General features: G+C 47.4%; 1 protein-coding gene and 1 long non-coding RNA gene across 2 annotated transcripts in view; one reads left to right on the top strand and one right to left on the bottom strand.

Moving 5' to 3' along the window:
* LOC121834506 overlaps positions 1-26,024 on the top strand; it is a 37,749-nt gene that overhangs the window by 557 nt on the left and 11,168 nt on the right. The gene's annotated exons all lie outside the window — the stretch shown is intronic.
* LOC121834507 lies at positions 3,533-4,156 on the bottom strand. Its single transcript, XR_006077242.1, has 2 exons — positions 4,098-4,156; positions 3,533-3,692 (listed from the first exon to the last, which is right to left on the bottom strand). It is a non-coding gene; the product is annotated as an uncharacterized LOC121834507 (long non-coding RNA).

The following is a 26,024-nucleotide window of genomic DNA, read 5'->3' as shown; positions in this document are numbered from 1 at the left end:
ATCGAGCGCCGATTGTGGCTGACTCCATGCATGTAAGAGAATTAATCTACCCGGAACTTCGTGAATAAGAACGAGACAAGCGTGTGGCTGTAGAAGGATGTCGTGACCGGTGGCATACGTACACTGGTTTCCGCACGTTGCTTCTGTTTACTTTATCTGTTGTAATAGCAGTCTTTGTACCGGTGCGTGAAGGCCTCGGTTGCTTCGAAAATCAAAGCTGATACAGCCAGTCTCTTTTTATCCGATGATTCTGTCAAGTCCTAATCACGGCGTCATATATATCTATCTATCAAGAGTGCACGTTTGGTGTTGTTTGCGTTAATTTTACTGCGGAGGACGTTGCCTTTTGTGCGGGATCAGTCTTCTCGTGCAACTTGTCTTCCAAATTTGCGTGCAACAATTTTTGCACCCTCCGATTTCCGTTCTATATTCGGTTTCTTTTCTTGCAAATGTGTTTCAGCCTTAACATTTTGCCGCGGCGCAGCTCTGTTCAGAGAAGAAACGGTCTCAGCACAGCAGGGTGCACGAAGCGCGTCGTGTGTTTAGAAAAAAAAAAAAAAAAAAATTGGGCAAGAAACTTTTTTTTTTTTTTTTAAATTGGCTTGTTTTTTATGTTTATACAGCCTTGATGGAGATGCGCCTCAACGGGTAATCGGTCTCTTAGCTGTAGATGAGAACTTTAGCCAGTGCGGTACAACCGCTAACCTGGGATTTTTAACGTGCATCACGCAGTAGTCATCACACGAACGCGTGCCGGTACAAAACTCATACAGATCGAAACGGGCGGGGGCGGCGGGGATCGAACCCAGAGGTTCCCAGCGCAAGCTTTCGCTCCACGCTCCGAGCTGAGACGCGTTAGCCCACTCGGCCACTTCCTCCCTTGGCAAGAAATGATTTGGTAACTGCACCGTAATAAGTGACTGCCAGCAGTGGAAAAAAAAAATATGTTGCCTTATAGTTGGAGTTAAGTCATCTGCCTTATTGTAGTATTTGAGGTAGAAAGGAGAATAAACTAGATGCCTGGGCCGGCTTGCGAGAGGCAGCGTCTCGGTTAAGACTGCTCAAAGAAAGCGCTGCCAAGGCTCGGGCGCGCGTGCGTCTAGGACTCGGTTTAAGCTCTAGCACTAGCCTTGACAGCGCTTTCTTTGAGCAGTCTCAACCGAGACTCTGCTTCATGCAAGCCGGCCCACATCTCTAGAAAACCAATTTTCTGCCCCAAAAGGTGGTAAAAAAATGTGTCACATTACTGTGCAATTGCGAGGCGTTAGCGTGAAACATTTTCGCGGTAGACTGCAAGCAAACAAAAAATGGAAAAGAGCAAGAAAAAAAAAAGAAAAACAAAAACAACAGTAAGTCAAGCGTGAAATGCTAGGGAAAGGAAGGTGGGAGTGGAGGAAGCAGATGGATAGCTGGCAAGGAGAGGAGGAACTTCCCTTCCCTTGCCAGCGTTGTTTACTTACTACTTTCCATGTTCCTTTCCCTTGCCCTTGGCAGCAGTTTAAATCAAATAGCGCTGCGTCGTCCTGGCTTTCATTGCACTGCTCAAGCTATGAATGACAAGGCGCTATACCATTCCAGCCCAGTTCTGTTCACCTGACCTCTCAAGCCAGATGCACAGAAACGAAAAGTTTCACATGACAATTACTGCGGCCATTCATATCACTGCCCAATGTTAGCATGCTAGACTGTAGCTCCTCATGGCTCGGGCAACCTAAAAGAACACGGAAACATAGTTTTGTATGTTAAGACTGGACGGCAAGACGACACGCACGCTGCAGGTGTAGACAGGCAGGTGCAGGTGTTCTATCTTTCTGGTGTAAATAGAAACATTGCCTTCAGATTAACGCAGAACATTGAGGATGGCTGTTTTGTACTTCAGTTTAAACCTGGCTCCTGCATCTGAAATAGCCAGTTTCGACAAAAACGTGTGGTGCTTCATTCAGAAAAACTTGCCCACTAGTCATGAAACCTTGATGATTGCTTCGTCAGTGACACTATGTGGCACACATTACAAGCCAGGTTCTTACATAGTGCTTGGTGGGGACCAGTACAACCTGCAGTTCGGCCAGCTTCTGCATATTGTGGTAGAGTCTGGCCATGAGGCAACTCCACTATTTCTTGTGAAAAAAGCAGCGTCTGCATTCCTCCCAAACTTCAGGCTCTACAAGTTGATAGAATTGGAAGTGGAAGAGCTACAGTTGTTGTCTTCCTCTCAGCTGATGGACATACATCCATATGTCCCGTACAGACTCCTCAACTGTCTTGGGATCAGGCTGCGGAGTTCACTATTGTTCGACGATTTTGAAGGTATGATACCAGTGATTTGTGTGGAAATTACCTTAAATTTAAAAACGGGGGACGCCCTGCAACTCACTTTTTCAGTATGGCACAGACAATTGGAAAATGTAGGCCAAACAAAAAACCTCTAGGCAGGCTTTTCTAGTTTTTTTAAATATATTATATCATTCGTTGCAAGTTTTTACTAAGGTGCCTTCATGAGCAGTTGGCATAGGGTGATGCCAACTGCCTGTTTCCCTTTCCCACACCCTCGTCCACCGCCATTTTGTTCCTAATTGTTTCCCCGTGCGCCGGAAAGTGGCCTTTGTGTCCATCGGTCCTCCTATCTTAGGGGGGAAATGCTAATCCTCGCTCCGTGGGCTCCACAACGCTGCTCCGAACTTGTGAGATAAGGTGCTTGTTTCCGGGAGGGTTATAAGCCCACGGATTATCGCCAAGGACCAAAATGGCTGCTGGTTTGTCGGTGAGTGGTATTACAAAGGTGGCATCACCCTAGCAAAGCGCACATGAAGGCTCCCTCGTTTTTACACCCGCGATGTCTAATAACTTTAATTTGCAGTAGTGGGGAGTAACGTAAATAGGTTTTCATTTGGAAAAGTCGTGAAATTATCAGGGAATATCGTCAAAACGTTGGCCCCCCCTACTGAAAAAAACCATATGAATTTTCCATACGGGTCTTCATATAGCGTTATGGGATACGGGTCATACGGTTGGTACGGGTCATATGGTTGGTACGGGTCATATGGTTCGTATGGGTCATACGGTTGGTACTGGTCATATGGTTCGTACGGGTCATATGGTTCATACGGTTGGTATGGGTCATATGGTTGATACGGGTTGGTACGGTTTGTATGGTCCATATGGTTTGTATGGCCTATGGTTGTTATGGATGATATTGTTCATGCAGTTTAAATCGTTGATATGATCTATAGGCCAACGCACTATTTACCAACAAGCTTTCACAAGGTGTGAACAAATTCAGTTTCTACACGAGGTGCAAGCACTGCGTGTGCACAAGAACGACATTCACGTGACGTAAAGCGTCTGCACATGCGCCCTAACAGTAGCAGCGCCACCGTAGCAACGTGACGTCAGAGCCGCGTATTGGTGTATATCGATCGTATTAACCACATGGTTCACTCATCAGTGAAACATGAAGTTCAGCAGGGAAACACTTTCCTTTTAAAGCCTATGCAAGATAGCAGAAAGTGCATGCACAGAGAAATGCTCGAACTTCGAGAAATTGTGAACATGCATTCCACCCGCAGGCTCGTTTATTTGTCCTCTAGTCTCAGACTTTGAAGTAGCTCGTGCATGCTAATGAGGCAATTCTTTGAGGCGAGCTGCATCTGCTTTCCCAGTTGGTCACAGGCTGACGCACCTCCGACGGGCATCTGAAAGTAATGTAAACAAAACCGACAGTCACATTACATGTTCTCGTAAAATAGTTTGTACAATATCTATCTAGTCAGTAAACCCTTTTCAAAAGTCTATCAAGCAACAATGGCTGTCAGTACTGCTTGCTCACGAAGTGCGTGACTGGATCCGAGTTCTCGCTGAACGCTGACGCAGGGCTCGCTTTCAGTATATGCTCAGAGTATGAGAGCAAGCAATGGCGGACAGGCGTTCGCACTGACGTTGGAAAAGGGTCTATTGACTTAAATTTTATGACTGACCTAATATTTAAAATCATCTACCTTCTGCAACTTTCACATTTTGAAAACAATCACAAACATTTATCAAGGCAATACATCACCGCATGACGGAAAATACATAACATACAACTTTCGTCAACTTACATAGCATACAACTTTCGTCACCACGGGACGTCTCTGCAGTCTCCCGGGACGCAGACCTCCCACGTGGTCACACCCCGGTCCAAGCACCCCTCTCGTCCCGTTTCCCAGAAGAACGCAGGAACAGGCAGCTGTCCCGATCATACGCCGAGACCCAAACGTCTCCACTTGTCTCCATTGTTCGTTAGCACCCGGTCCGAAGGCTGAGGAAGCGGGCCTCTGTTTCTCAGCGGGGTGTCAGGGGGGTCAGCTCCCGCTGTGCCGGGTGGCCCGCTCGGCGTCGCTCGGAAGCTGCACCCCACCCACGCCGCGTCGGTCAGCATGTTCGGCGGCGCCAGAATGCCGAGCCCGAGACTCTGGTCAGTCGATGGGAGGTCGATGGCGCTGCCAGGAAGCCGAACCTGCTCTCTGGGTGGCCGATCATAACAGAATGCATCCACCAGGTGCACATTGAAAGTCGTTTATTTAGCTCTAAAATTAGTTTTCTTGTGCTTTTCTACGGAAGACTGGTGATTTTGAGGTTAGGGTGCAACATGCAACACATTAAAGCTAGGAAATGAGCGCTGAAATTTCGTTTCCCTACACCTTTAATGGAAGTGTAGCCACATAATCTTAGTATAGTATAATTAATAAATTATTCTATGCATGGACAGGAACGTTTAGTTAAGTAAGTCATCCCTGCAGTCCATTAAGCACAAAATTTTAGTTTAGACTAGACAAATGTAAGCCAGAAACACTAAAATCCTGGAATTCATAAGGAAATAACTTTATTTGTGCTTACTGCAGACTTATTTTTCGCGGGCTCCATATTTCGCAATTAAGGTCGAAGCTGAAGTTTTGAAATAATTCGCGGGTTCTAATTTTCGCGATGCAGTGGGATCTCCATATAGATTCCAATGTGTTTACACTTTACCGGAATTGTTTACGGGACCTACTTTTTCAGCAATTGTAGCCGATTCGTAAAAACGATTCGACAGCAATCTCAACCAAGCGATTCGACAGCGACCTCAACCATGGGGTTGCTGTCACGTGCCTTGCTTCGACGCTCTTATTGGGTCGGGAAGGCCGCAGCCTCCACAGCTCGTCAAGTTATCGTGAAACACAGAGTACAGTTGCTGCACTCGGAGTAAGGGTAAAGGATCGCAAACTCAACATGCCCAGCACCTGGAAGAAGGCATAGGACATACACCTCGAGGTTAAAGGGATACTGAACTGAAATTTCGAACTCGCAAAACAAGGCTGGACAGATAGGCGGGACGTTGCAAAACCCAAGAACATCACTCATACAGCGATATCTCTAACGGATCGCCATATTTTTAGAAAAGAAGTGCCCGGCCGAGGAGGCCGACGAGACAAGGCACGTCACGATTCTCATTCCGTCTCCTCCTCGCTACGTCCCGTGTCAAGCTGGTGAACCGAAGCGAGGAGGAGAGAAGCGAGGCCGCTTCCCCTCATTCTCAAATTCTCCCGGAGGACAGTGATGTCAAAAACCTCGCTTGATCGTGCCCTTCTTTTCCAAAAGTGCAGCGATCTGTTTGAGACATCGATGTACGAGTAATGTTTTGGAGTTCGTAGAGTCCTGTTCAACGCCTCTAGAGCCTTATTTCGCGAAATTCAAATTTCGGTTCAGTATCCCTTTAACAAGCCACACGCCAGATAAGGTGCTCCATCTGTGTTTAATGGTTCCAGAAATCTATCGATGCCCTTGCACCAGCGGAGTTGAATCGTTCATTATGAAAAGCAAACCAACAAAACTGCATGATGTTTGGCAAAAATAGGTTACAGCCTGTGCTTTTGATTTGGAACTTCAGAAAGATAAGCTCAGTTCTCTGGAAATTAGAAACTATGTATATTCTGAAAGAATTACTGTTCTGCATATCAAGGTTGTCTCGTTAAAATAAAAAAATAAATACCAGAAAAAAGTACTAACCTGATATGCACCTATGAAGTCTTGTTTTGGCTAGCAGTGACCGGCCCTGGTTAGCAATGACTCCATGTCCCCAGGATTGAAATGATGGTTAAGTAACGTCCACCCCTTATGCACTTTTTGGTACAACTGGAAGAGACAAAGCATCTTGTTAAAAATTACCAATCCTTTTCACGAGCGAATTTTGCAGTTCATGCTTCCTGAAAGTCATTTCCCACAATAGTGTTAAATTAGAACAATGAGAGCAAAGTTGTTTCAGTAAAGGGCCCCTGAAAAGAAAAACAAATGTTTTTTTTAAACAGACTTTTTGGGACACACGTGTCAAATAATTAATTTTACGTGAAAAAAAAATTAATCAGAGCAATATTGACGGCGCGAGACGCAATTTAGTCGGTAGTCACCTCCCTTCCACCTGTTTCCTCTGGGCACTTTGAGCGAGTAGAGGAGAGGGAGATCAGCTTCGCCTTCGTGTTGAGGTGGCGAGAGCGAATGAGCATTCCGGGACGTCATGGACTTTGCGCGCAGAATTTAAAATAAATCTCTTGCCGTCAATATTGCTCTAAAAAATTAATTATTTTCGCATAAAATTTATTTTTTGGCACGAGTGTCCTTATCAGACTGTTCAAAAAACTTTTTTTTTTTTCAGGGGCCCTTTAAGAGGTGTTTGCCTGATATGCATCAGTGGAATCAGGTATTGACTAGCAATGACTTATTGCCCCCGTGACTGAAGTGCTGTTTCAGTAAAGTGCCGTTCACACTCTTGTGACCGAGTAAGACCGAGAGAGACCAGACCGGTTTTTAAGCCTTTTGCGAGTTCTTAGGACGGGATGCGCCAGAACGCAGCTGGTCCTAAGAGATTGCAAGTGGCTTGAAAACCGGTCTCGTCTCTCATGGTCGTACTCGGTTGCAAGAGTGTGAACGGGCCTTAATGCTTCCTGCACAAAAAATTCAAATGTAAGAACACAAGCCCCAAAATGTTTGTGCCATTCTCCTCCCCCAACTTTTCTATGCATTTATTTTTTTTTATCCCTTGGCAAATCCTAAAGAATTCAAAATGCTTATCCTACATCCTTCGGTTAGACTGAGTGGGTAACCCGGAGAATTCATTGTTTGTGAGAACACTTTTCCATTCACCCCATGCTGTTCTTGAAAGCAGAAACTCCTCTCTCTTAACCACAGTCATTAAGCACTTTTCATAGGAACCGTGCGCATCTAATTCAAGCCCCGACCAGGGCGCCCCTAGCGGCAAACGGGTCCATTGCACCGGGGAGCTTCTGCCAGTCGCTGCGTTGGTTGTGCGTTGTAGTGGGTTAGCGCTGTAATTTCCGAGATGGCTATTCCGCACCAAGAAAGCCGCAACAATTGCTGCGTGGTCGGCTGCAACAGTACGTCGAAGATCGCGCACGGCACGTAGTACTACATCGTCCTTTCGAAGCTGTACGAGGCGGAGTACTGCGCGATCTGGGTGCGACTTGTGCGTCCATACAGGTTAGTAGCGTTTCTTACCTTCCAGTTCGCGCTTTGTTTAAGCTGCTGAAGAATAATACAATCAACTTTTTTTCTATTCTAGCGACGATGGAACAGCATCGACACCGACGGCTAACTCTAAAGTATGCTGCAAATACTTCACCGGAATCGAGAAGCGGAATGCGGTCGCCCACCTAAGCCTACCCTTGGATGTTTCCATCAGCCTACAGTGGGAATCGCGGAACGGCGCGAAAAAAATCGCCCAGTTACTGTCAAGCTGATCCAGAAATAAACGTACATAATTACCACAGTCCACTCAACGCCAACTACATTTTTTGGGGGCGCGCTTAATTTTGTTAGCGGAGTACGGCGCTCCGTGACATCCACTTGTCCGTCGAAACGGACCTCCTTCACGTCGTACACGCGGCCAGATTCACGAAGGAGTTTTCCCTTCTTCATATTGGTACCACGGAAGAAGCTTTCTATTTCGTAACCGCCTTAAACCCCGTCGTAATCACCCCGGGAGGGAACACTGTCCGCTGTGCTGCTCATCACCATTGCTTCCCCCCGATGATTCTGCTCCGGCTACCGAAGAAGCTTTCCGGATTCGTAATCGCCCACTGTCCTCTGTGCTGTTGGTTGCTATTACTTCCCGATGATTCTGCGCCGACGGCACTGGCTACCGAAGGAACTTTCCGAATTCGTAACTGCCTTAAATTCCTTCGTAATCACGACGGCGACACTGCCCGCCGTGCTGTTCGTCGCCATTGCTCCCCGATGCTCCTGCGGCGGCTACCGCTAGGTCGCGGCGAACAATAGGCGACCGCCGCGACACGGCCGGCTTGCTCGCTTCCTATAGACCATGCACACAAGGTTGGCAATGCCAGCACAAGCTCATGTCTTCACTTTGAGCATGGATTAAGCATATATAACTAAATCTGAGACACCGGAAGAAGGAAAAAGGAGGACACAAAAAAGAGGACGACACACATAATGTCTCGAACACAGCTGCAGGTTAATTCTAAAACCACACCATTTTATAGGGGTAAACCGCAGTCAATGCCAAGAACCCTCACACTAAGTCACACCCCCAGATTGTCAGCAAGGGGGAAAAAAGAACTGCCCTCAACGTTCCCACACTGGCCAAAGTCAACCCACCGACTAAGAAGTAAAAAAAAAATGCAGCTGTGGTTGAGACGTGTTGTGTTTGATGTTCTCTTTTTCGCGTCCTTCTTCCGGTGTCTCAGGTTTAGTTATGTATGCAATTCACCACCCTTGCCAGTACTTTTACTCTTCTCTCAATTAAGCATACGCCTGCAATTCGTAATATCTGATCTATGGAAAGTCTCTGATCCACCAAGCCTTTTCCATTATGAGCAGGCATTATTTATAAAAACCTCCTTTCATTACATTGTTTCAGAGAACAATTGTTCTTTCTTAATTAGGATCAACTGATCATATTAGGATAATTGCCAAATAATGGCAAATTCACATGATACATCGAATTGCAATTTTCATCCGTGCACCATTTGTCAAGTTACCATCATGTAGGCTATTCCTGAGATTTGTCCCTCGTCCGCGGACACTCATACTGAAAGGGCAGAGTGCCTTCTTAATCGCAGATTTTTGGCAAGTGAGTTACTCGAAAAGCGTTTTTATGGTAGAGTAGCAACAGCTCACGAATATTTTTGTTTTCAAATCAGTCAAACAAAGAGAGTGGATCATTGCTTTGTCGCGCCACTCTTAAATCTCCACGCGTGAAAGAAGCTGCAAGAACTTTGCCCAGCTGACACGCCACAGGTCCTGGTACTCCTCCGGGTTGGTGTCAAAAAGCTTGTCAAAACTCGCCTAGCATGCTGCAATCTTTCCTGCAGATCCACCCAGTTTTCCATCCAGCAAGACCTTTCTTATGGCTTGTGCTGAAGAGTGGTGCACAAGCGAGCAGTGTGTAAAGGTATTTCCAAATGCCTCTCCTCGACCCCAGGACTTCATCGCTATGATGCTGAAGCCTCCTGAAGCAGGATCATACTTGTGTCATGTCGTTAGTAAAGTAAGTGACACTTCGCTCTAAGCCTGCCACTATGTTTTAGCCCACTTGGTATGTAACAGCGGCACACAACGATTCCTTTTCATGATAGCACCGTGATCCTAGTCGCAAACATCACTTCTGCTCTTGGAAAACAGTGCCACACTGCGATGTAGGCGTTTCGCAAAATTGCAAGGCTGCGAATAGGTATAGTATGTCCTCGCTGTCGCCTGCTCGTCTCCTTAGTGTGGATGCGCTTGGGGGACTAACGTTCCATGGACGTCTTGTCACTTGATAAACCCATCCGCGGATTAGCACGTCGTGTAAATCAGCCATAGATGGACTGCGGAGTCTGCAATCACTTAACATTTTTCTTGACGTTGCCTGCACGTCATGAAAATGTGTTTCGTATCCAATTAGATATTCTCGAAGAAACAAGGAAACTGCATAATGATGTCGCACAATATTCACCTTAACCACCTAACCGGTTTTTGTTTTACAGTTTTTCATCCTAAATTTTTTTTTTTTTTTTCCCTTTTCTAAAGCTTGTGCGGCTTGGGCCGCACATGACTCCACAATCGGTCGCCATCCTTAAAAACGTGTACAATAAAAATATGCGTGCTGCCATCTCTCAGCAGCACCGCAAAATAAGCTCGGAGCGGGCCTGGGACGTCCAAAACAGCCAAGGGGCAAGGTAGAATGCGTGGACGTGCTACATTCCTCCTAAATGCCTAGGGAACGGCTCTAGGTGGAAGAGCTAGGCTTGCTTAAAACAGTTAAAGGACACATGCAAAGAAAGCAAACTTTTTTTTTTAAACAGCCGGATTAGGAAAAGGAAGTCATAAAACAAATTTACAACGAAAAAGAAAAATTTTTAGAGCTATATTTACGGCGCTAAACGAATTTGTAGTTGGCGCCCGCGGGCACCGCGGAGAAGTGGCCCTTATTTATCACGTGATTGGCCGCTATTTGTCACATGGTACCGTAAAATACCGAGCAAGCGCCCACTCAAACTTTGGAGATAATCGTGAAAAAATCGGGGATGGGCCCTTCTTCGCTCATCAATTTTACATATAAATGTACTTTGAGTATTTTCTCAGATCCTACAAATTTGGGAATGGGCGCTTAGTGTGGTGTGGGCGGATGCACAGTATTCTACGGTACTTGCACTCTTTCGGATGCTTCGTATGGTCTCGAAAAGTTACTTATTCATCTTCGTTTGAAGTGCAACAAAAAACAAAGATTAATAAGTTACTTTTAGAGCCCAAAGGAAGCTCCTGAAAAAGCGCAAGCAGACGTGATAAACCTGTACACCGGTAAGATGACGGCGGCGGCACCCCAGAGCACACAAACTTGCACGACGACGGCGGCGCCGCCGTGGAGAAATGCATTGGAGCGGCAGCGCACAGTGCTCAGCATGCGGCGGCAGCGGGTCTCCGCGGCTTCGGCGACACAGGTCTAACACGTGACCAGCGACGGCTCTCACGGGCGCCAACTACAAATTCGTTTTGCGCCATAAATATAGCTATAAAAATTGTATTTTTTCGTTGTAAATTTGTTCTAAAGCAATCTTTTTCCATCAAGGCTGTTTAAAAAAAAAACAATGTTTTTTTTCCTTTGCATGTGTTTTTTAAGGTTTTAAGGAGCTGCAGTACCTTCCATGTCATTGAATCTTATGTAGTAGTATATGATTCTAAGTCACAAGACTAGGTTACAGAAAGTAACAAGAAAAAGGAAGACAGGACATCATATTGTTTCATAATCTAATTTTTTCATCAGTCCCGTATTAAAAGGTTTTCATAATAAAACTTGCACTTGTATTTTATCTACACTTCTCTTTCTCACAACGTCCTGTCTACCAAATGGACCAGCGAAGTAAACTCCCCCCCCCCCCCCCCCACACATACACACAATGCACAATTGAAATTTCTGGACACAATATTCCATGAATGTATTGGGCATCTGAACCAAGCTGAAGAAAAATTTTTGGTCTGAGGAAATAAAGGGTTACAAAACTGAAAAACATAGCAGTAGCATACTTCTCACTTTAGCACGTGTAGAAGAACCATTCATTTCTATTAGAAAGGTAGAAAAGCCAAAGGCTCAGGTTACTCACCGACAGCAACTACCAGGAAAGCAGGGGGGCATGATTGTGGAGGCAGCTGGTCTCCAATGCTTGTGCCTTTCTGAAAATTGGAAGTAAGACTTTTAAAGCAAAATGACCCCAACTATTGCCACAAAACATTCTTTCATTCCATTTCTCGTATCAAAAAAGTTGGTATGAGGAACTTTGCCGGGCTGACACGGTGCAGATTCTGGTATTCATCTGCGTCAAAAAGCTCCTGTCAAATCGTGTCTAGAACGACGGAAGCGCTTTGCATCTCCAATGAACCGTTCAGCCAGCAAGACCTTTCTTGTAGGGGTGTCACAAACCAGCCGACGTTCGAGTTTGACCAGGTTCGACTTTTTCCAACTTCTTGCGAAAAGTTAGAAAAATGTTCGACTGCTGTTCGCACGCGCGACATGCTGGCCAGTTGGCTTCGGATTGGATGGTGATGGCTAAGGGATGAATTAAGGGCAGCACCTATTGGTTATTCCAGTTAATACAGTACAAAAAAGTAAGTTATTAACTTGTTCAGTAGTTAGAGTTAGTTTCTTTTATTTGCAACTGTTTATAAAATTAAAATAACCTTTTGAGTGAAACACAATTTTTGTAGACCTAGACATGCTTGTATCATGGTCTTGCCACGCTGTCCACAAAGTCGAACAAGTCAAATCTGGTTAAAAGTTTCGAAGGTTTGTCGAACCGGTTTGACACAGTCGAACCCCAAATGCTCGACCTAAAAATCCGGTTTGCCAAAAGTTCGCGGCACCCCTACTTTCTTGTGGCTGTGGTGTATTGAAGGCGCAAGCACGGAGTGAGTGAAGGCGCCTCCAAATGCCCCGTGGCGAGCCCAGGACTTCGTCGCTTCTACGCCAAAGTCTCCTCGAGTAGGACTACGCTTGTGTTTTTATCATGACTTTGTTTAGTAAAGCTAATGGTGCTTCGCACTAAGCCTATCATTGTGTTAAGTCTCCCTCTGCACGTAACAGTGGCGCAGAGTTCTTTTTTTAAAGTAGAAAATGTTGATTTCGATTTGTGACAACTGTGTCACAGTGTGATCGCACAATGTTAGAGCTTCTCAGCAGTGTGGGGCCGCGAACATGTTTGGTACGTCCTGCCTGTCGTTTGTGAGTGTGCTCCTTTGTATGGATCAGTTCGTCGTATGAATCAGCCATCAATGAAGAGTGCTGTTCATTTTGAACTTGATATAAATTAACTGAGCAGCACCATTTTGTAGGATGGCTAACCCGCCTAAAACCCCCTGATGTGTTTGTGTTAGTTTTGGAACTGGCGTGTAAGTGCCAGTGCACGAGGCCCATGCAGCACTTGTAAGCAAATGGCAATATAGCCCTGAAAGGAGAGGTACTTAGAAGTGAATTCTTTGCAGCTCGGCATAAAGCTATCTCGCCTCTGCCTCCTTCATAAAGTCGACTATCATTGCCCCGACCTCAAGAACTCTTTATCACCACCTCCGGAATGAACATCATCTTGTATTTCCAGTTCCACAAACGCATTCAATCAGTCTTTCCTTTCTCAAGCCATCTGCAACTGGAACAGCCTACCATCCACCATCGTAATCCCAGAAGTATTTCTAGCAAGCTTACGGATTCATTTTTCTTGTTAAAAGTATTTTATTGCCACTGTGTATGAATAATGAGCTTCCTTTTCTTGTTTGTCTTTATTTGTATAACAATGGCACGTAAGTGCCAGTGCACGAGTTGCACACTGCACGAATCCTGACCATGCCCTTAAGGTGAAAATAAATTAAATGAAATGATTGGCAACACAGCACTCACTCATGGCACGTCTCTCTCGCATTCGCACAATAAAGGCTGAAACGCATGTAAGCGGTTTAGCAAGCAACGAGACGAGCAACTGAGACTTGTCACTGTAGCTCGGTTTTTGGATTTCTAGAAAATGTCGCTCAATTACTTGACTGCTTGCTCCCGTCGCTTTCAAGCGATTACCTTGTCGCGAGACTGACTGAGTGATAGCAAAATGGTTGCCATTGCTTGTCTCTTCGCTCGCTCAATCGCTTACACGTAATTTATACTTTTTGGCTGTTGGTGCTTGCAAAAATGTAAAGCGTGAATTTTATCAAAGGCTTTGTTCTCGCTGACTCTCAGACTGCTGCGAAAACTTTGGGTTCCAGTGAAATAAGACCACGTGATTTCTTACTTTGCTTATGAACTGAGGAGGCAGTAGCTTGAAAATCAGCTCATGGTCTCCTCAAGTTGTTTGGAACACCTTTTTTTTCTGTTTTCTTTGGCACTACTCAATGCGCGTTTTTTTTCTCCCGACCTTCACAATAAAGTATTGCCAGAGGGTTAGTAAATGAGCGCTACATATACAGCACTTTGTATAAAAAGTCCGTGCCACAGTCGAAAAATAACTCCTTATACTCTTCGCAAGCAACGTCACCAATACAGACGGTACTTCCAAAGGCGCAGGTCAAGCAATATTTCGAGTAGTTTCCCAGGACGAAAATCGAACTTGGATCCGACCTCCCACAGTGGAAACAAACGGGGTGCAAATATGAGCGCTAGGACGCAAACTGGTACCTTCAGCAGTCATGGGTTCCGCAAAACACACCGCCTAGCTAGGTGGTACCAAGCCGCCACCCGATTTGCAGGACTCAAGCCTTGAACACCGATCTAAGAGATAAAGCTCCCCGATCACTCACCAAGCGCCTCGCTCGGCGCCCCACGCCCCCGTGGGAACTTGCCTCTGGGTCCGTTCCCGCCATTTGACTGCTCGCTCAGTGACAGGTCGGTTCCGGTACTTCCTTGGAAAAAGCTTGAGGGCCATCCAATGCGCAAAGAATGTGTGCGACAAGGAACCGCACACGTCCGCTTTCACGCTGCCTGCACACACAAGAACACGCCATACACGCTCCGAAAAGAAAGGGCTGGAAAAGTACTCACCAAGTAGACTGAAACCCACGGCTGGCTCTATGGGCACGCCGGCACCTGGGACACTTTGTTTCTTCAAGAACGTTCTTCGATGTTTTCCCGTAAGCCTAAAGGCCTGAAACCGCCCGAAATACGGTGGCCCGAGAGTTTGCAGCTCAGTTTGTTTTTGATTTTGGTGACGATGGCGATGGCGATGCGGCGACGTTCGCTGGTTTGACGACAGGTGTTACGACGAAACTCATTTGACGCAACGTAAATGTTCCTGCTTTAATCGACTTACATTACAAATTTTAAACATAAATAAAAACTGTTTCAACATTTATATATTTATTTGTAATAAAGTATGCGTGTACTAAACTAAAGCTTGGCCTGGCTCAGCCTCGTTTTATTTTAACATGGCGGCGACAGCTGTCTCTGTTTGTGCTCTGTGCCGTGCTGGACCTATTGGCTGTTCACTGATCGTCGTGTTATCCACCTCTTGCGATCCGCATCAGCCGCAGGCGTGCTGTCTAAGTATTGTGTGCCCGCCGGAAAGAATATCCAGTCTTCTCGGAGGCAAGGCTGCAACTAGGGCTTCTCGGATCGTGGCTCGGACTCCGCGAGCCTCACGTCGTCTGCTTGGTTCCTGCACGTTTCCGGCGTCGGATCCCCCTGCCTTGGCCTCAGCCCTACATGACCTAGCTGGTGAAAGACAATCTACGACAACCCGGCGTCTTTGGAATGCGATTACTACGATTAGTGGCTCTTAAAAACTCGGTAACCCCCCTTCAGTGGTGAGCTCTTCGATGTGAATGGTGTTACCTTCACGGTGTCCCGACGCTCCGAACGGTCATTCTACAGGTGACGCTGCGAGACGCGAGCCTTCTGTGTTGCTTCAACTCTCAGTGTAATTCTCAAAATGGGCACTTGGTCCCGAATAAGCTGATGCACCTTTACTCACTCTCGAGACTCATCCCACGACGGTTCTAGCGGTACGTAAAACGTGGATGCACGATTCGGTTTATGGCGGTCACTTTGTCGATTGATACAGTGGAGAACACTGCTTACAGAAAGGATCGTTCTAAGAAGTGTAGAGCTGTGCTGGTCCTGGTACCTTTCCGATTACCCTTTTGGCGACGCCGTAACCTGAACCTCCCACAAGCATGGCAAGGTGCTGTTATGCTGCGAGTTCTGCCCCGCCTTTCGTGAAAGCTGAGTCCTACGGCTTGCACAGCGAGCCACTGGTGCTCATTAACGCGAATTAAATGTGTGCATACTAGAACTCTTGAAGTTGAGTCGCTCAGAGTGCAGTACATACCATGGAACCATTTCCAGTGGCCCAAGTGCTGGACAGTTCCGTGTGACAGTGTGCCCAGTCCAATTGTTCTCAACATATTTATTAATCATAATAATGCCTCTCTGCAATCGACTCCACTGCTGTTACGGACAACCGGATGTTGGTGCCGCTTATCAGGTGACCCCAGAAACCACGAGGGTTTGCAGAACAACATTGAGAAGGTCTGCAATAAACATTCAGCTACATTTCTTCTCACAGCATGTCAACAATTTTGTCCAAAACGTGTGGAACGCTGAATTTTGTACTTCGCATGCCTAGTAGAACAGGCCATAACACACTTAGGTGCCTTTCACAGCCTTGGTCCTGCAACACCTAGAGTACTGCAGCTTCATACAAAACTCCAATGAGGTTTATCTTGTAAGATCAGTTGAAAGTGTTCACCAAAGGGCAACCCAGTACCAAAGGGTACTGGGTTAAGTGCCTCCTTGCACTTAACCCAGTACCGCCCCGAGTCCTGCACTACTAGCTTCTGTGTGAATCTTGGTTTCTGCGTCCTATTCAAAGGGTCTAAGAACAGGAGAAGTCTAGAGTATTCGCTTCAGCCTGCGAATGCCTGCTGTTGCTCCTCGGCCCATTCAAACATCTCGGCATCATTCGTAAGGTTTGTGAGCGGTGCAGAAATCCTTGCGAAATCCCAAACAAATGTCGAAAGTAGGCACAAAGTCCAAAGAATCTTTGCATGGCCTTTTTGTCTGTCTGTGCTGGAAATCCCGCGGCTGCACGAGTTTTCTTGGGGCCTGGGCAGACGCCAATGTTACTAACCATGTGGCCTAGGAACATCAACTCGTCAGAGGCGAAAGAACAGTCTGACGGCTTGAGTGCGAGTCCGGCGGACTGCATGGCTTGGAGAACAGCTCGGAATCGTCGCAAGTGCACGTCGAAGTAACTTGAAAACGCTATGACGTCGTCGAGGCCGACAAGACAGGTCTGCCACTTCAGTCTCGCCAGTACGGTGTCCATGACACGCTGGAAAGTTGCTGGCGCCGTGCATAGTCCGAAGGGCATTACCTTGAACTCCTACAGTTCATCCGGCGTGACGAAGGCTATCTTCTCTCGGTCCTGTTTGTCAACTTCGATCTGCTAGTAGCTGCTCTTCAAGTCCATCGATGAAAAATACCGAGTGACACAGCCGGTCTAGCATTTGGTCGATGCAAGGAAGTAGATAGATATCTCTTCGTCACTGTGTTCAGCTGCCGATAGTCCCCGCAAAACCAAAGTGTTCCGTCTTAACCAGTACTACTGATGAGGCCCACGGATTGCTTGAAGGCTGGATTATATCGTTGTTCCGCATTTTCATGTACTTGCTCCTGAATGACCCCCTTTTCGTTTATGGAGACTTGGTATTGTGACCGATGCACAGGGAGCACGTCATCCTCGGTAATGATGCAGTGCTTCTCAACGGTGGTGGTTTTGCTCACCTTCGACGACGTCGCAAAGCAATCCCGGTATTCGGCGAGAAGGTTAATCAAGCGCCGTCGTTTCGGGTCTGGAAGCTCGGGTCAATGTCGAGCTGTGCAGGAGACATACTGTCTTGCTGAGGTGACGAGGACTCTTCAGTTCTTGCGGTGATTTCGGCTTAGTTCCGGAGTTCCTCGACATGGCCCACAGTGATATCTTTCAAGGGGTGTTGCGTTTCTTGTCGGAAGTTCGTCATGAGGACCGCAGTGCGCCCATCCTGAAGTTCAGTTATTTCTCCTGTGATGCCTATTCGTTTTCCCAGGAGCAATTGAATGTTGCCTTCCAGAACAACTTCTCCGCAGATAGCTGAATCTGCTACGACGGGTACAACAACATGATTGTGGCGGCAGGTTTTCGTGGTCGGCAGATACTCGGACGGTGGCTGACGCTGTTTGGGGTTTTTCTGAAGGCGGAACAGGTGTCCGCAACGTCAATCTGTTCTCTCCAAGGTCGATGACGGCGCCGTATTCACACAAAGTCCATGCCGAGAATGACGTCTCTGGCACAGTCTTGTAGAACGACGAATTTTACAAGACACGTCTCGCCGTGAATTTTGACGCAAGCAGTTCATCTTTTGACAGGCGTGATGTGTCCTCGAGCGGTTCGTATCTGTGACCCATCCCACAGCATCGTCACTTTTTGAAGGCGGTGAGAGAGTCTCCCACTCAAAACTGTGTAGTCTGCTCCGGTGTCCACAAGTGCTGATGCGTCGTGGCCCTCAGTAACGTTTAGGTTGTTGCGCACTGTTGCAGGAGCGTCATTGCGATACGTGGCTTCGGAAGAGTGGATGTGCTCCTGCGTTCTTGGAGGCTCTTGACTTCAATCGTCTTCGGCAACACCACCTCCAGGCGTTGCCGCAGCTAGTTTTCCTGGCTCCGGAAGTAGATTTTGAGTGGGGGGGCTGAAGTCAAGCATTTTGTTTTTGCATATTTTATTATAGGAGACAAGGGCTGCAGCCAAATTTCTGTAATTTTATTTTTACTTACTGTTTATTAAAATATCAAATATTATTTGCATGAAGTTCCTTACTTAGCATGTGCAATCACTTTTCCTTCCTGCTTTATAACAACAGTAGGGAGTTTTAATGGCTCGTACGCAACACAGTTGTGGGTCAGAAATGCACACGCGTAGAATGCAATACAGTTGAACCTCGATTTAGCGAAGTCGCCGGGACCCCCTAATTATTTCGTTAAATCGGGAACTTCGTAAAGTCGAGAAAGACATTCTTCGGGATAGGCTGCGCGGGGAATCCGAATTTGTTCGTTAAATCGGGTTTCGTTAAATTGAGGTTCAACTGTACTGCTTTTTTGCGCATGCGCATTCTGACCCTCAAAGCTTTTAGGTACGATCCACCAAAACTCACTAATATGGCAAAAACACTTACGCACAGTGCTTCAGACAATTTAAAAATTCCTACGGGGATACACAGCATTGCAAAACTGAGTTTGCAGAGAATCACGTTTATTATTCTTGAAATGCTCATTCAAAAAGACATCCACACTATGAAATGAACAAGTAAACCAAGATAATTACATATATACAATGACATCTTAATGCGCATATTGTGAAAATGTGCACAAAAGCGTGCTGAAGGAAACAGATCCACATGTAGGCCCCAAAGCCACGTGCGTTGATCGTCTCGAAGAAGACTAAAGGTCGCCCATCGCTCGGCGGTCCTGGAGACAAATTTTTTGATGATGTCGTCCAGGTTGAGCTCGACACTCTTCCTTTTTGAATGCACAAAATGAGGAGGCATGTTAGCCTCCCTTGAATCATGCGGCTGCATAGATGCATTTTAATGCGGCATAAGGCACTAAACGAGCGCTCCCCCGAAGCGACAGATGCAGGCTCAGAATGAAGAAGTTTCATATATTTTACGACTTGGTCCAGGAGGTCACGAATTTCGTCGGATTTTGCCTGTAGTGTCCTCAATATGAAGTCAATTGTGAGGGAATCAAGGTTGCTTAAAAGAGTCGGCAAAAGTAAAAACTGCGCAGAGTCGGGCCAGGTCAAAATCACATGCATGCAGCTCCTAGGGCCTTTTTCAGGTCATCTGTAGTGAACTGTCTTCCCCCATCAGCGTTAAAATGCTCTCTAGTTTTACTAGCCTGCTTCATACCAGGCTATTCAAACCGCCGTTGAGTTTCACTCGGAATGCAGTCTATAGCCTCCAAGTACTCCTTCCGTAACGCTGCCTTGCAATCGAGTACAACTGGTAAAGAAGGTTTGTTGCTCATTTTGAGCCTTTTTGGCGGTTTTGTTGGCTTTGCGCTGCGCAGGTCCTTCAAACTAGCCGCATTGCAGTTGAGCTTGCGCAGTCCCACAACTCTTCAAACGCGACATCAGACCGCAGATAGGACATTGCCTCTGATACCTGCGGCGCAAAACGTTGAACGTTGCAGTACCCTCGCAGGCTCTTCGCATGGACCGAACATAGCTATAGAAATGTTTATTCCTAGCAGTGTTTCAAACATTTTCAGAAGCCTCCCATAACCATTCAAAATGGCCCTGCTGTTGTCTGCAATCGAATATTCTGTTTGTAGCAGCTCGTTCAGTGTCTCCTGAACTAGGTTTTCAGCGAACCTTTTCATTGACTTCATTCTGACAGTCCACCTTGTTGGGCAAAGCGGAAGAAGGTTATTTGGCGTTGATCCGGCCTCTTCTGCCGCCTCGCTGACTGGAGTAATTACAATAGATGAATAAACAGCTTTGCGTTTCTTCGAAGTCGGAGGGGGGGCCTCAGCCCCGTCCTGAGAAATCTTGGGGGGAATCTGGACCCCCCCTGCCCCGGAGTCCCTGGGATACAGGCTCTGTCGTCGGGGTCGTGGCACTGGACACGCTGAACGTCTTGGTGATGGTGAGCGGGATTCACAACAGAGAGGCGGTGGATTCACAACAGAGAGAGGTGAGGATGGCTAACATCGGAGGTACTCTTCGATGTTGTGAGGGTGTTCGCCGTACCTCGGGCGTGGTCGTCCAGGTCGAACCCACGCAGCCCAAGTCGGCAGTAGGAGCATCCACGATAGATGTGGTTGGCTTCCTTGCAGATGTAGCAGAGCGGGTGTCGGTCGGCTGTTCGCCACAGGTCAGTCTTTCTTGACAAAGCTTGTTCTCGGCGGACGTGCGACCAATCTTCCTGGTGTCGGGGATACTGCGTGGCGAGGGAGCTTCATGTCGGGGGGCTGCCTTGTACGGACGCGGAGGTGGTGGTGTTCGGCGGACCACTGCGGCGTAACTAATTGATCAGTGATCTCCTCCGGTGCTGATACGGTGACAGGAGCCTAAGGCTGGAAGGCTTGGTGAACCTCCTTTCGCACGACTTCGGTGAGTGAGAGAGAGGACGAGCGATCAGCAGCGGTCTTCCCGGACGATGTCGCAGACAATTTCCCGAAGTCTGTCGGCACCGGCACTGGTTAGGTCCAGTTGGAAAGATGTTACGATTGGAGGAGCAGTCACGCCAGCAAGTCGATGGTAATGGCTTGCACAAGACGGCAGCGCGCGCTCGATGTTGCTGGCTGCAGTCACAAGACCGTCGACGGCTGTCGGGATTGCGAACGAGGACTTTGAAAATTTCACCCTTCACGCCATCCTTAAGGACGCAAAGTTTCTTTCCCTCAGCTGCCTCTGGATCGGCTCGGGTACTGAGGCCCATGACATCTTCAAGAAAGCTGGTCATGGTATCGTTGAGGCCCTGCACCCTTCTATTTGGAGAAAGTCCTCCGTTCACTGTCGATGGTGGTGGTTGATGAACGTTTGCTTCAATTCGGTGGGCAGGACTTCCATGTAGTGAAAGAGGCTTCGTGGTTATCAAACCAGTGCCTCGCAGTGCCTTCAAGCGAGAGGTAGAGGTTGTGGAGGCACTGCTCAGTCGTCCATTCGTTGTGGCGGGCTACGCTTTCATAGTGTTGCAGCCAATCCTTGATGTCCTCTTGGACCTCACCGAAGAAAGGCGTTGGAGTCCGGGGTGCGATAGGCACGTATACGACGGCGGGGCAACCGGGGTCTGCAACGACTGGTTGTCCATCGTCGGCCTCGTTGGTTGCATGTTCTTGAGTGGCAAAAGTCAGAATTCCGGGGTTAGGCCTTGGGTGCAGCGGCTTCCTTGGGTCTTGGTAGTTTGTGCGGATGGTACTCTTGAGTGGGGGACTGGGCTTTGGCTGTGAAGCCTCGGAGGGGTACGCTTCATGGGCTGCGTTAGCCCGCACCTCCACCAGAATTTCACGAATGACGGTTGATGAGGCGATGAAAATAGAAGCAAACTAAACGATTAATGGGGCAAACTTGTGCCCAAAACAAAATAGAAAAAGACTAGCGTCGCAGGCGGCGATGACGGAAGAACCGCAGGATGAAACGCGGGTGGGGCTATTTTGCGGCAGCTGGCACAACAGCCCGGGGAAAAATTGCCAGCAATTTCGGACGGCGCGTGTATCACTGGAGATCGTGTTAACCCCCCACCTGCGTTCGCGCCGCTTCGCAGCGACAGTCTGCGGCTGCTCATTAGTGGGCGTTCGCTAAAACGTCATTCGATCAAGTGAGTGCCTCCCGTCCGCTCCACTTACCCCACTGTCCTCCACTTACCGTTTAGTTCAGCAAAGTTTCGTAGACAATATTCGTTTGTTTGTTTTTTTCTTTGTTAATTGTAGAAAACAAATGTTGTAAATATCGCCAAATGCCTCAGCAAAAAAAGAAAGAAAGAAAGAAAATTAAGCGTTGCAGGGGGCTCCAAACCCTGGCCCGCTGGCCAAATCCGGCCCGCGGAGGCTTTCTGACCGGCCCGCGGCTGGCCATGGTGCTTATATTGAGCTCCGGCCCACGGCCCGCTGCTACCAGTGCGGGCAGAAGTGCGCGTAAAGACGCGACGGCGCGACGAGCACCGAACATACCGGAAAGAGAGAACACCTCATCGTATTTCTCGCTCGACGCCGAAGCGAAAAAGGCATTTTGAATGCTCGGTTCACACGAAAACTGACAGTGCGGTGGAAGCTGCGTGTTCGCCGGACCAATCAACTGCATGTCTCTTATCGCCAGATCTCGCTCTCCACTCGTGAATAATATGCAGAGAGGGTGTGATCACGTGGCAAAAGACCGGGAGTTGACTGGTTTAGCGGGTATGCAGCTTTCAGTGCACTGTCAGCTTAGGGGAGGACGAAGGATAGAAGAATCTCGAACGCGGCTCCAGCCGCGCAAGCGGTGCGTTGGGGGGGGGGGGGGGGGGGGGGGGGGTAGGGGGGGCTGTACGATTCTTTAGCAGGCACTCTGTGGGAGATATGTGGACATGTCGTGTGTTTTAAAAGCTGTGGTTTCAGCCGTGAATTACATAAGGTCGTATGGGCTTAATCATAGCCAGTTTCGTGAATTCCTGAAAGATGGTGAATCGGAGTTTGTAGACGTTTGGCGTGCGATGGCTGAGTTGCGGTAAACTGCTTTCGCGTTTTTTCAACCTTAGAGAAGAAATAAGGAAATTTCTCGCAGACAAGAAGCGGCCCGAACCGCTGCTTTCGAACAGTAAGTGGCTTTGGAAATTGTCGTTCTGTGTAGACCTGACGGAGCACGTGAATAAGCTGAATGTGAGATTGCAAGGCGAGACACGTCTTATTCATGACGTATCCATGGATATTAAAGGATTCAGGGTGAAATTACAGCTCTTCGAAAGACAAGTGTGAAACCAGACCTGGGATCACTTCCCCTATTGTGCAAAGCTCCGTACAGAGACTGATGTGGAATTCCCCTCATTCTTCGCAATGGAAATCCTCAGATACCTTCAGAGGCAATTTTTCGAACGGCTTTCTGACTTCGATAGGAGAGTTAGTTTGTAGTTTGACTTACAGTTTGTAGTTTATTCAGAATGGTAGTTTGACTTACAGTCAAACTACATTCTGAAGGAAAACTACAAGGTAGGAAATTTTTTACAGTTTTACAAATCCTTGGGCTCTGAGCAATTTCCAAACCTGAAATAAACTGCTTTTTTGCACTACATACCTTTGTGAGCAGACATTTTCAAGGATGAAGTACGTAAAATCCAAATACAGAGCTAACGTGTCTGTTGAACACTTGAAGTCCCTCCTAATTATTGGCTCATCAAGCTTGAAGCCGCAGTTCAGCGAAATAATAAAGCCGAAGGATCAGCTACACCGCTCACATTAGTCCTGCACCTCATGTCCGAGTAAATGTGTCGAAAATCTGATGCATTCCGGCTCAAATACTGCTTAGTGTTTTGTGGCATATAGTCGTATGTTGTCATCATCAGGTTCACCGTGCTTAGTCTCCTGCTTCATATCTGTAACTACGTTAAAATTTCTTTGCGTTCTCGTGTATATTGTGATATGAGTCATGTGTGATAACTATTGCATATTGTCATCACAGTTTTACCGTTCTCGTTAGTTTTTTTATCTGTGCGAATATTCCAGAGTTCATATGCGCTTTGATTTGTGCCTGGTGGGTTATCTGGGTCACACTTATCGTATGTCACAATTACCTATATGCTGAATTTCGAAATAAAGTATATGTATTAATCCACCCTTGATTGCTTCTCGTTTTTACTCTAACTTGAGTTCCTCTATTTAAATGCTCATCAGGGCTTATTAATATTGTTTTTAATGATTTATAACATGTATTTGTTTTCCGGCCCTCGAGACTGCGAGAGGTCCCCAATCCGGCCCCTTGGCCAAAAAGTTTGGAGACCCCTGCGTTATAGGGATTTGTCACAGAATTCGACTATTATTATTATTATTATTATTATTATTTATTTATTTATTTTTTGGAGTTCTCGCGAGGAAGCGCATCCGATCGCCGGACGCTCCTTTGCCCCGCGCGTTGAGCGGCAGGGTGGTTCGGGCGTCGTTCGCCTCGCCCGCTTTCTGTTTTATGGCCATCTGGCCCCTCCCTCGTCCCGAAGACATTTCTCGCGAGGTTGCTCCGTTTCACCTTCCGTCCGAGCACAGGGAACGCTAGGAGCCATCCCAGCCAATGTGGCGTTGAGGGAGTGTCATGCGACCTTGAGCTCCCTGTGTCGCCCCGCCCCACCGGCAGGTCACGCGACTTTTTCCCGGCGCTGGATCGGCTGGGATGGCTCGTGGCGTCCACTGCGCTCGGTCTGAAGGTGAAACGGAGAGTTGGTAGCGATGGGCGACTCGCTTCCCGGAATGTTGGGAATAGCTTCCAGATGTCGGAGTGGGGGTGCGCTTTATGGTTAGCTGGGGTAGGCTCACTGCGAAACTTGCCTGGGACGTTTTTTTTTTGTTTTTTTTTTTTTAATGTATTTTGTTGTTACAACTGCAGAAAAAACAATTATTTTTTTTTTTTGGGGGGGGGGGGGGGGGCGAGGGAGAGTGGTGTCTGCCGCTAGAATTTGGGAAAGTGAGGACCTCGGCTTGATTCCGAGCCGAGCCAAGGGAGTGTGCGCGAAGACTTGGCCGGGGGGTGAACGCAACGCGAAGTTTGGGCGGGACTGCGGTAGCGACGGAAGGCTGAGCGCGGGAGGTGTTTGGGCTCCCTGGTCCAAGCGCTGCTTTGGGCGCCCAAGTGTGTGTGCGTTCGTGGGTGAGTGCCTGCGCCGAGGAGCCACGCCGACAGCACCCAAGCGCACATCGACCTCCCGAGTTCGGTCGACATCGCAAGAGGCCGCGTCACCCCCATATCACTCACCGGACTCAGGTTCGCGCCACTCACCCCCATATTACTTTGTATAGTTTATCCCCCTTTTAATTTTTTTTTTCTTCCTTTGAGTTTGCAGAAAATGTTCTTTGAACGAGCGCCGTGTTTCCATGAAAAGTCGCGCCTGAGCGCTTTCTCTGTGGGGCGGTCCGTTGTGCCTCGCTGTCGGGAGTTTTGTTTGTTTTGTTTTATGTCTATCGGATTTTCAGTAAACCATCCTGTGGTTGGAAAGAAAGGAGTCTGTGTTGTTCCTTCTTCCCTCACTGTGAGTCCGTCACCAGGGCGTAGACCTATCGTCCGGTTAGCGGTCCTATCAAAATTAAAAATTTGTTTGCATAGAATATCTTTTTTTTTTTTCACCGAACCTGTAACAGGATTGAACCAGTGTCGCCAGTGTTCTACTGATTATGAAACAGACACCTTACCACTGCGCCACTTTACAACTTAGAATTGCTGTTTTCACAGTTTGTTTTATACGAGACCGATATGGGACAACGGCCGGCATTTTTTTTCCCTGGTGTGCCAGCTACCAGCAGAATATCCACTTCCAATCAAATGCTGGGGCGAGACTGACCTCGGCTCGCAACACGGAGCTCCTTATGTACACAAGTGGGCTCCTGAAAAAATCAGCGTAGGAGGTTCGGCCCATAGAACAATTAAACAACAAATAAGCAACAGGGTTCTCGAATTTACCAGAACTCAAAATTTACAGAAATAACAAGAAGGCGCGCCCGCTCCCAGGCATCAAACCTCGAGCCCCTTGCGTAGGATTTAAAGATGATAAACATTCGGCCACGAGCGCTTGGTCGGCGACGCGCGTGACAATAAGGTGGAATTGTTTGCAGTCATATGAACGTAAACGGTTGAGTATATGGTACTGGTGCGACCATATGAATGAATATAGTTTTGTATGGGCTAGACTATACAACCATACGGAACCACATGTGTATGGTATGGCTCGGTATGGTTCAGTCATATCCAACTATACGGAACCATATGTGTATGGTATGGCTCCGTATGGTTCAGCCATATCCAACTATAAGGAAC

Source organism: Ixodes scapularis, unplaced genomic scaffold, assembly GCF_016920785.2.
Source record: "Ixodes scapularis isolate PalLabHiFi unplaced genomic scaffold, ASM1692078v2 ptg001274l_1___fragment_1__unscaffolded, whole genome shotgun sequence".
NCBI lineage: Eukaryota > Metazoa > Arthropoda > Arachnida > Ixodida > Ixodidae > Ixodes > Ixodes scapularis.
The sequence above is the reverse complement of the archived record's forward strand: the minus strand, read 5'-3'. Positions and strand labels throughout refer to the sequence as shown.